The sequence below is a fragment of the Gorilla gorilla genome, chromosome 11 (genome assembly GCF_029281585.2).
Source record: "Gorilla gorilla gorilla isolate KB3781 chromosome 11, NHGRI_mGorGor1-v2.1_pri, whole genome shotgun sequence".
In the NCBI taxonomy this organism is placed as follows: domain Eukaryota; kingdom Metazoa; phylum Chordata; class Mammalia; order Primates; family Hominidae; genus Gorilla; species Gorilla gorilla.
In genome coordinates, this window is record NC_073235.2 from 31907697 (window position 1) to 31915423 (window position 7727).

Sequence of the window (7727 nt, forward strand, 5' to 3'; positions counted from 1 at the left end):
TATTCCATGGTGTATATGTGCCACATTTTCTTTATCCAGTCTATCACTGATGGGGATTTGGGTTGGTTTCAAGTCTTTGCTATTGGGAACAGTGCCACAATAAACATATGTGTGCATGTGTCTTTATAGTAGAATGATTTATAATCCTTTGGGTATATACCCAGTAATGGGATTGCTGGGTCAAATGTATTTCTGGTTCTGGATCCTTGAGGAATCACTACACTGTCTTCCACAATGGTTGAACTAATTTACACTCCCACAAACAGTGTAAAAGTGTTCCTATTTCTCCACATCATAATGTAGCACCGAATGTAGATGAGCGCCTAATGTAGATGAGAGGTTGATGGGTGTGGCAAACTACCATGTCATGTGTATACCTACGTAACAAACCTGCACGTTCTCCACATGTATCCCAGAACTGAAAATATAATAAAAAAAAAGATTGAAAATTTAAAATTTTAATACAAAATTAGGACTTAGTTATTTGCAAAATACACTGTATTTTCAATGTGAAAAACAAAGGGTTATTGTATTATCAATAAAGTTATAGTTTCTCATAAAAATAACATTAATAATGAAAAATTCTAAAAGAAAAATAATTAAATTTCTTTTAGGACAATTTAAAAATGTATCTGTCAATTTTAACATGAAAATTCTCTTACATTTATACATCCCACATTCTAATAAGGACTAATTTTTATGAGCAGTAAAGAAATGTGTGTATGCGTGTCTGTATACTTATAGGTATATATCTGTTTCTGTGAAAATCTCTCTTTTAGAGTCAGAAAATCTGTTTGGTCCCAGTTCTTACTAATATATGATCTCACTAAAGACACATAAATTCAATAAACTCAATAAACTTTACTCTTAATGAGGTAAGAATGAGAACACAGGTGCCAGCCATGAGCTGGGGTTCCACTGGCACAGGCTTCAGAGATCCTACCTTTAACATCCTCCTTTCATTCATTTGAGCCTGATAAGAAAGGAGCCTCTTGGGAGAGAAACAAGCATACATCTTGGGGCCAGACAGCCCACAGTCAAAGTTGAACTCCACCACTGTTCAGCTGTGTGACTTTGGGCAAGTGACTTTTCCTCTCTGATCCTCATCATCCTTTTTGGTAAAAACAGCACAACAGGTCTATGAAGATTGGAGGAAAGAAAAATGTGTGTCTTAGTTTAAGTTTCCTGGAAGTAGATCCTGAGGCAAAGATTCAAGTATAAAAATTTTATCTGGAGATGACTCCAGGACAGTAATTCTACTGCCAGTTCTTCCTTAGAGTACTAATTGCAGGCAACACCAGTAGAGGAGTGGGGAACTGAGACAGGAATGGAATGTAGCAGTTAAAGGGACCTTCATCAAGAAAGTTTCCACTGTGGGCAGCCAGGACTCAGCCCTGCCGGGTACCTCTGAGAGACAGCATAGAACATGTGCCTCAGAGTCATCCCACCCAGAGCAAGCGAGTTGGGTTATTTATCCACCAATACACACCAGTCACTCCTCAGGGCTTCTTCCAAGGGCATGATTCCTCCAGAAGGCCCTGCCTGCACTACAAGAATGAGACTTGGAGGGTCAATGGCAAGAGCCCTGACAGCGCCTCCAGCAGTGAGCAGGACCACAGCCTGGTGTGGAGAGTTTCAGTCCCTCAGTGACCCCAACACACACACACACACACACACACACACACACACACACTCTCTCTCTCTCTCACACACACACACACATTCTTTCTCTCTCACACACACACACCATACTCCAACACCAACAGAGAACATACATACATACACATACATGCATAGATGACTGTTACCCACTTAGATCCTGGTGAATCCACGGGATAGAAGATAAGGTGGGAATCAGAGGGAAAAGCAAAATTAAGGGGAGTGAGGGTCTTGGAAACAAAATGAAAATATAGGCAGAAAATCAAGGGGGAAGAGTGGTCTGGACACCAAACGCCTGCTGGCTGGCACCTGCTCTACATACACTGTCAGTCATTCTCCAAGCAACCTCGTGGAGTAGAAGGAATTCCCCTCAATTAGAGATGGCAGAAATGTAGTTCAGAAAAGAAAACTGATTTTACTAACTGATTTTACTGCTTCTGGGTTCTGCTCCTTTTCTTGCTAGGCAATCATGACAGAATTGACAAAAACATTTTCCCCCTTCACCACCTGGAGCAGAGCCAATGAGAGGGGCTGGGGAACAGGCCATGAGGCCCTGCACCCACCATTCAATGTCTTCAGGATTAGGACTCTTCCATCACAGGCTGGCAGCACTCCCAACATCTGGGTGTTTTGTGAGGTTGTACAGGATCTAGTAGAGGCCACTGGCTCTGCTGTCATATCCTAAGAGGCAGCCAGGCAGACTTGTGTCTCTTGGCTGCTTCAGCACCAGAGGATGAACAGCGCCCATACACTGAGGCTTTCGGGAGAATGGGAGGAGGGAAAGGAAGGGCAGAATGGAGTGATGTAGGGTCCATCCATCATATCCCTGGATGGAGAGACCCCTGTTCCCACAGTAGTCCCACACCGGGACCACCACCAGCACTCATGAATATGCCAGCTTCCATTTATATGCCCTCGTCTGACTACTCCTTCCCATTTTCATCCTGGAGGAAAGACTCTGAACACACTAGCTCTGAGGACACCTGTGTGTAACCTGAGACAGTCCCTGAAGACCTTTCATCCAAGCAGGATCCCTCCCTTGCCATCTCCAGACCTGCCCCACAAGCTCCCTCCCTGGTCTCCTGGCTCTTGTTCACTCCTTCCAGGCAGCCTTCTACAATCATCTCTAAAACATAGCTGACTGTCACTCCTTTATCCAGCACCTTCCATGGCTCCCCAGAGCCCTCCAGATCAAGTTCAAGTACCTTGATCAGACACTTGATCTCACGTTCCATTCTACCTCCTGAATTAAGATCCCAGAGAAGCCACCTTGCTCAGCACAAGTGCATCAATGAAGTCTGAAGCCTTGAATGAGGCCTTGGCCTTGAGGAAGTCATCAACACCCTGGCTAGTGAGGGTGCGGTGCTGCTGCAAGATGATGGTGTCTGAAGTTGTGCACCAAGTCACAGGCCCTGCAGAAGCATCGCCCCTCAGGAATGGGTAGTACAGGAAGTCCAAGCACAGGCAGATCTGCTGACGCCGTTACACTATGAGGGTACTGAGCTCCAAGATGTCAGCAATATGTTCACTGGCATTCCTGCAGGGTGAGGCTAGGGAAAGGAAGCAGCTCCATAACACATATGAAACTCTGGAAACCCTTCCCAGCCAAAATCTCTGGACCACATTACACCCAGAAATGGGTGCCCTCTCAGCACACTTCTCTCTGCCTCCCTCTCTGAGCTGCCTCCTGGCCCCACATGCCCCAACCTGGACCAGGGCTTGGAGCCCAGCAGGTGTTCAGTCCATGGTGTTGACTGCTTCCTGGCACAGGAGAGCCCTTGGTAGCTCTGTGACTCCTGTGGAACCCCTGCCTCTGCCCCAGGACCTCCCTATTCCCATGGGAAGACTCCAAGGATTGCCCCACCTGCCCAGGGATCCTCCAACCCCATAGGCCTTACTTGATGCCTTATCCCTCCCAGAACATGACATGTTTCTCACAAGGTGACTTATTTCCAAGGCCATCTGTGGATGTTTGCTGGGGACCTCTTGCTATTCTCCTTTATGATCTGTAGGGCAGGGCCAAGAGGAGAAACCAGCCCAACCTCAGAACAAACAAAGGCTCACTGCCACAAATGGCAACCACCAAACAGTCAGCAGTGCTTCTGGGAGGAAAGGAGGTTTCATTCCACACAAAGCTCCTTGTTTGGTTTCTTTCTGAATCGGGGAGGGGTAGGTACCAAGCCCAGCTTACCTGTGGTGTCTACATTACCATCTGTGCCTAGGATGTGCAAAGGGCTCCTGCTCCCACCGCAGGGTTGACGTTCCCTCCAGCTGGAGACCTGGGCTCCTGACACCGCCTGGCCTGTTTGTCCTGCTCTGGATGAGCGTGGAAAGGCTGTACCTATTTCCCTAGGTCCTTGGTTTCTACCATCTAGACATCCAGCAGGAGTGACCATGTCTAGCACCACACCTGAAAAGGGACTCCCTTGTACAGCAGCCCAGACATCTACAGATGGAAGAGTGCTCAGTGAGACAGGCCACAGGGGTCCCCAGGGAGGATCAGGGGGTGGAGGATTCTGGAGGTTTCCGGCCTTGGGCTCTGTGGTTCCTCAAAGAGGTTAGGTCTACCTAGTACCAGGCCTCCCCTCCCACGATTCAAAGACTGAATGAGTGTCCAGCATCAGGAACTCTGTTCTGGACCTGTTTTTTCATTTAGGTCACCAAGGGACAACCCCTAATCCCTGAGCTAGGGATGGTCCAAGCTCTGGCATGAGATTTTCCTCCAGCAATGTGATGCTTACAGGGACAGGTAGAAAAGCTGGTGACCAGGCCTGCTGTCCTCTGGGTAAGGAGTGTGCCACCCACTCTCTGAGATGCAGGTGGTGCCAGGCCACAGCACTGGGTGCCTGTACCCCTGGCTCTGCAGACATCTGTCATGGAGGTCCCTCCCTCCACATTACCTTCTTGCTGCTCCTAGATTTCTTCTAGTCATTAAGCACTTTGAGTCATTTTTCTGTGCATCCAATTTTACATTTTTGCTCTCAGATGAAACAGGATAAAGTATGCCGAGCTGCCAGGATTCCTGGAGGGGACCTTGGATGCTGAGTCTTGGGATCCAGGGCCCTGATGGGACCGAACCAGAAGGAGCCAGGGAAGGACAAATATTGGGGCTGAGCCCCTATGACCCAATGGCCACTGTGGCCTGGCCTTATGGTTCCAAGACACCTTGTCCTCAGGCCAGAGACACCATGGGCTTTGGTCGGGTCCCAGCCTCCCAGTAGTGTCCTGGCACTAGCAGGAGCTGACCCCTGAGCCACAACCGCAGTTCTGGGTTTGGGGTTTGGTAAAACCACCTCAAGGACAGAGTCTTGGGATCGGGTTTGGCAGGAACCATGGTGCCTCCCAGAGATGGTGTGTCACTCCCACTCGCCATGAAATGTGCACACAGGCTGTCCCCATGTCCATCCCATCCTGCTGGACAGGATGGAGGAAGTCAGGGAACAGGCAGGGTGGACAGCTGGGGTGCAGGGAGAGGCAGGTGCATGCTGGGAGGTCAGACCCTGCGAGGGCTGTGGAGGCATCAGGTGGAGTGGGCTCCAGGTGCACCTTCAGTGTACTGGGCACGTCTCAGGCCAGGCTCACTAGACCCTGGATGTGTGATGTGGTCAATCACTTGGGGAATACTGTCAGGCCCCAGCCACCCGCCCTGGGCAGCACTGTCTCATCTCAGGACTGGACTTTCTGAGTCCTAAGACAAGACAGTGCTGCCAGGCCTGACAGCCTGGGAGGACCTGTTAAGTCCTCCATCCCTAGACCAGCTTCCCAACAGCAGGGACAGTCCCTTATCTTCACCTTCAGGGAACTGACTGATCCATCTCACTCTAAGCCAATCGAGGCAGAGCTGAGGACCTGCACCAGTCTGGGAGCCAGTCCCCTTCCCAAATGGGCCTGAGGGAAGCACCATCCCTGTCCCAATCTGCCACAAGTTTCAGCCCAGGAGACACATGGGGAAGGGAGGATGGGGCATCCCTGCTGGCTGACACTGGAAAAGTGGGACCTGGGAGAATGGGGAGCACAAGGCTGGCAGGGGATGCTCCAGGCCCATGGAGAGCTCAGGCTGCACCATGGGGTTGCCCCTCCTGGGTGGAGGCTGTGCCCTCTACAGGATCTGAGAAAGTCCAGTCCTGAGATGGGACAGCGCTGCCCATGGTAGGTAGCCGGAGCCTGAGAGCAGTCCCCCAGGGAGTGACCACATCACCTGGCTGGGGTCCAGGGAGCTTGGGGTGAGACCCACCCAGTGCACTGAGGGTGCACCTGGAGCCCAACCCACCTAACACCCTCACAGCCTTCACAGGTTCTGACGTCCCACCATGCACCTGCCTCTCCCTGCACCCCACTGCCCACCCTGCCTGTTCCCTGGCTTTCTCCATCCTGTGCAGCCCATAGACTGTGACCATCTCTCCAGCCACTCTGACCCTTTCTTCACCTTTGTCCTGTCAGAATCTCTGAGCAACATCTCCCAGGTCCATCCAAACAACTGCTTTGTCCACTTTTGACCAGGCCGTTGGGCATCACTGGGCCATCCCAGCTGTCCAGAGGGCCCTCGATAACGTGCAATGCACCTGGCTTCTCCAAGCAGCGCTCAGCAGTCCCCACTGACCAGGTTCCTGCTGACCAGACCCCACACATCAGGTCTTCCCTGACCACACCCTCACTGATTAGACCCCCATCACCAGGACCCACTAACCAGACCCCCGCTGCCAGGCCCACAATGACCATGACTCCACTGACCAGGACCTTACTGACAAGGCCTCACGGACAAGGCCTCACTGAACAGGACCTTACTGACCAGGCCTCCCTGACAAGGCCTCACTGACAAGGTCCTTACTGACCAGGCCTCACTGACAAGGCCTCACTGACAAAGTCCTTACTAACAAGTCCTCACTGACCAGGACCTTATTGACAAGGCCTCACTGACAAGGCCTCATGGATGAGCTCCTTACTGACAAGTCCTCACTGACCAGGACCTTATTGACAAGGCCTCACGGACCAGGTCCTTACTGACAAGGCCTCACAGACCAGGACCTCATGGACTAGGTCCTAATTGACAAGACCTCACTGACCAGGGCCTTATTGACAAGGCCTCACTGACCAGGTCCTTACTGACAAGGCCCCACTGACAAGGTCCTTATTGACAAGGCATCACTGACCAGGACCTTACTGACAAGGCCTCACTGACCAGGTCCTTACTGACAAGGCCTCACTGACAAGGCCTCATGGACTAGGTCCTAATTGACAAGACCTCACTGACCAGGGCCTTATTGACAAGGCCTCACTGACCAGGTCCTTACTGACAAGGCCCCACTGACAAGGTCCTTATTGACAAGGCATCACTGACCAGGACCTTACTGACAAGGCCTCACTGGCAAGGCCTCATGGACCAGGTCCTTACTGACAAGGCCTCACTGACTAGGTCATTACTGACAAGGCCTCACTGATCAGATTCTACCGATCATGACCCCACTACCTGGCCCCACAGATGAGGCCCCACTGACCAGGCCTCCAGGGAACAGGCTGCCACTGATCAGGCCCCTACTAACCAGGCCTGAGGTGACCAGATGCCCCTGACTGGGACCCTAGTGAGTAGGCCCCACTGAACAGGCACCGACTGCTCAGGTCCCCGCTGACCAGGTCACCCCGTAGACCAGTGCTACAAAAGCCACCACTGACCAAGTCATCACTGACCAGGCCCCCACTGATGAGGTTCCACTGACCAGGCTGCCCTGATCAGGGCCCCACTGACAAGGGACTCACTGATGAGGACACGCCCACCAGGCCCTGCTGACTAGGTCCCATGTGACCAGTCCTCCACTGAATAGCACCCCTTGACCTGGTCACCAGTGACCCAGCCCACGCTAACAAGGCCACCACTAAGCCCAGCTGACCAGATCACCACTGGTCAAGCCCCACAGCCCAGGTTTGCACTGACCAGACACCAAACAACTGGCTGCCAATAGGTCCCCACTCGCCAAAACCCCCACTACTAGATCCCCCTGAGACCCTCCCTAAGCAGACCCCTGCTGGCCAGGCTCCCACTAAACAGGCCACACTGACCAAATCCCAACTGA

General features: G+C 51.6%; 1 long non-coding RNA gene across 1 annotated transcript; it reads right to left on the minus strand.

Annotated features, from left to right (window-relative positions):
• Positions 1 to 841: 841 nt before the first annotated feature.
• Positions 842 to 4865, minus strand: LOC129532218 (uncharacterized). The gene is made up of 3 exons (XR_008677865.2): positions 2865 to 4865; positions 2223 to 2416; positions 842 to 1138 (listed from the first exon to the last, which is right to left on the minus strand). It is a non-coding gene; the product is annotated as an uncharacterized lncRNA (long non-coding RNA).
• Positions 4866 to 7727: the final 2862 nt, after the last annotated feature.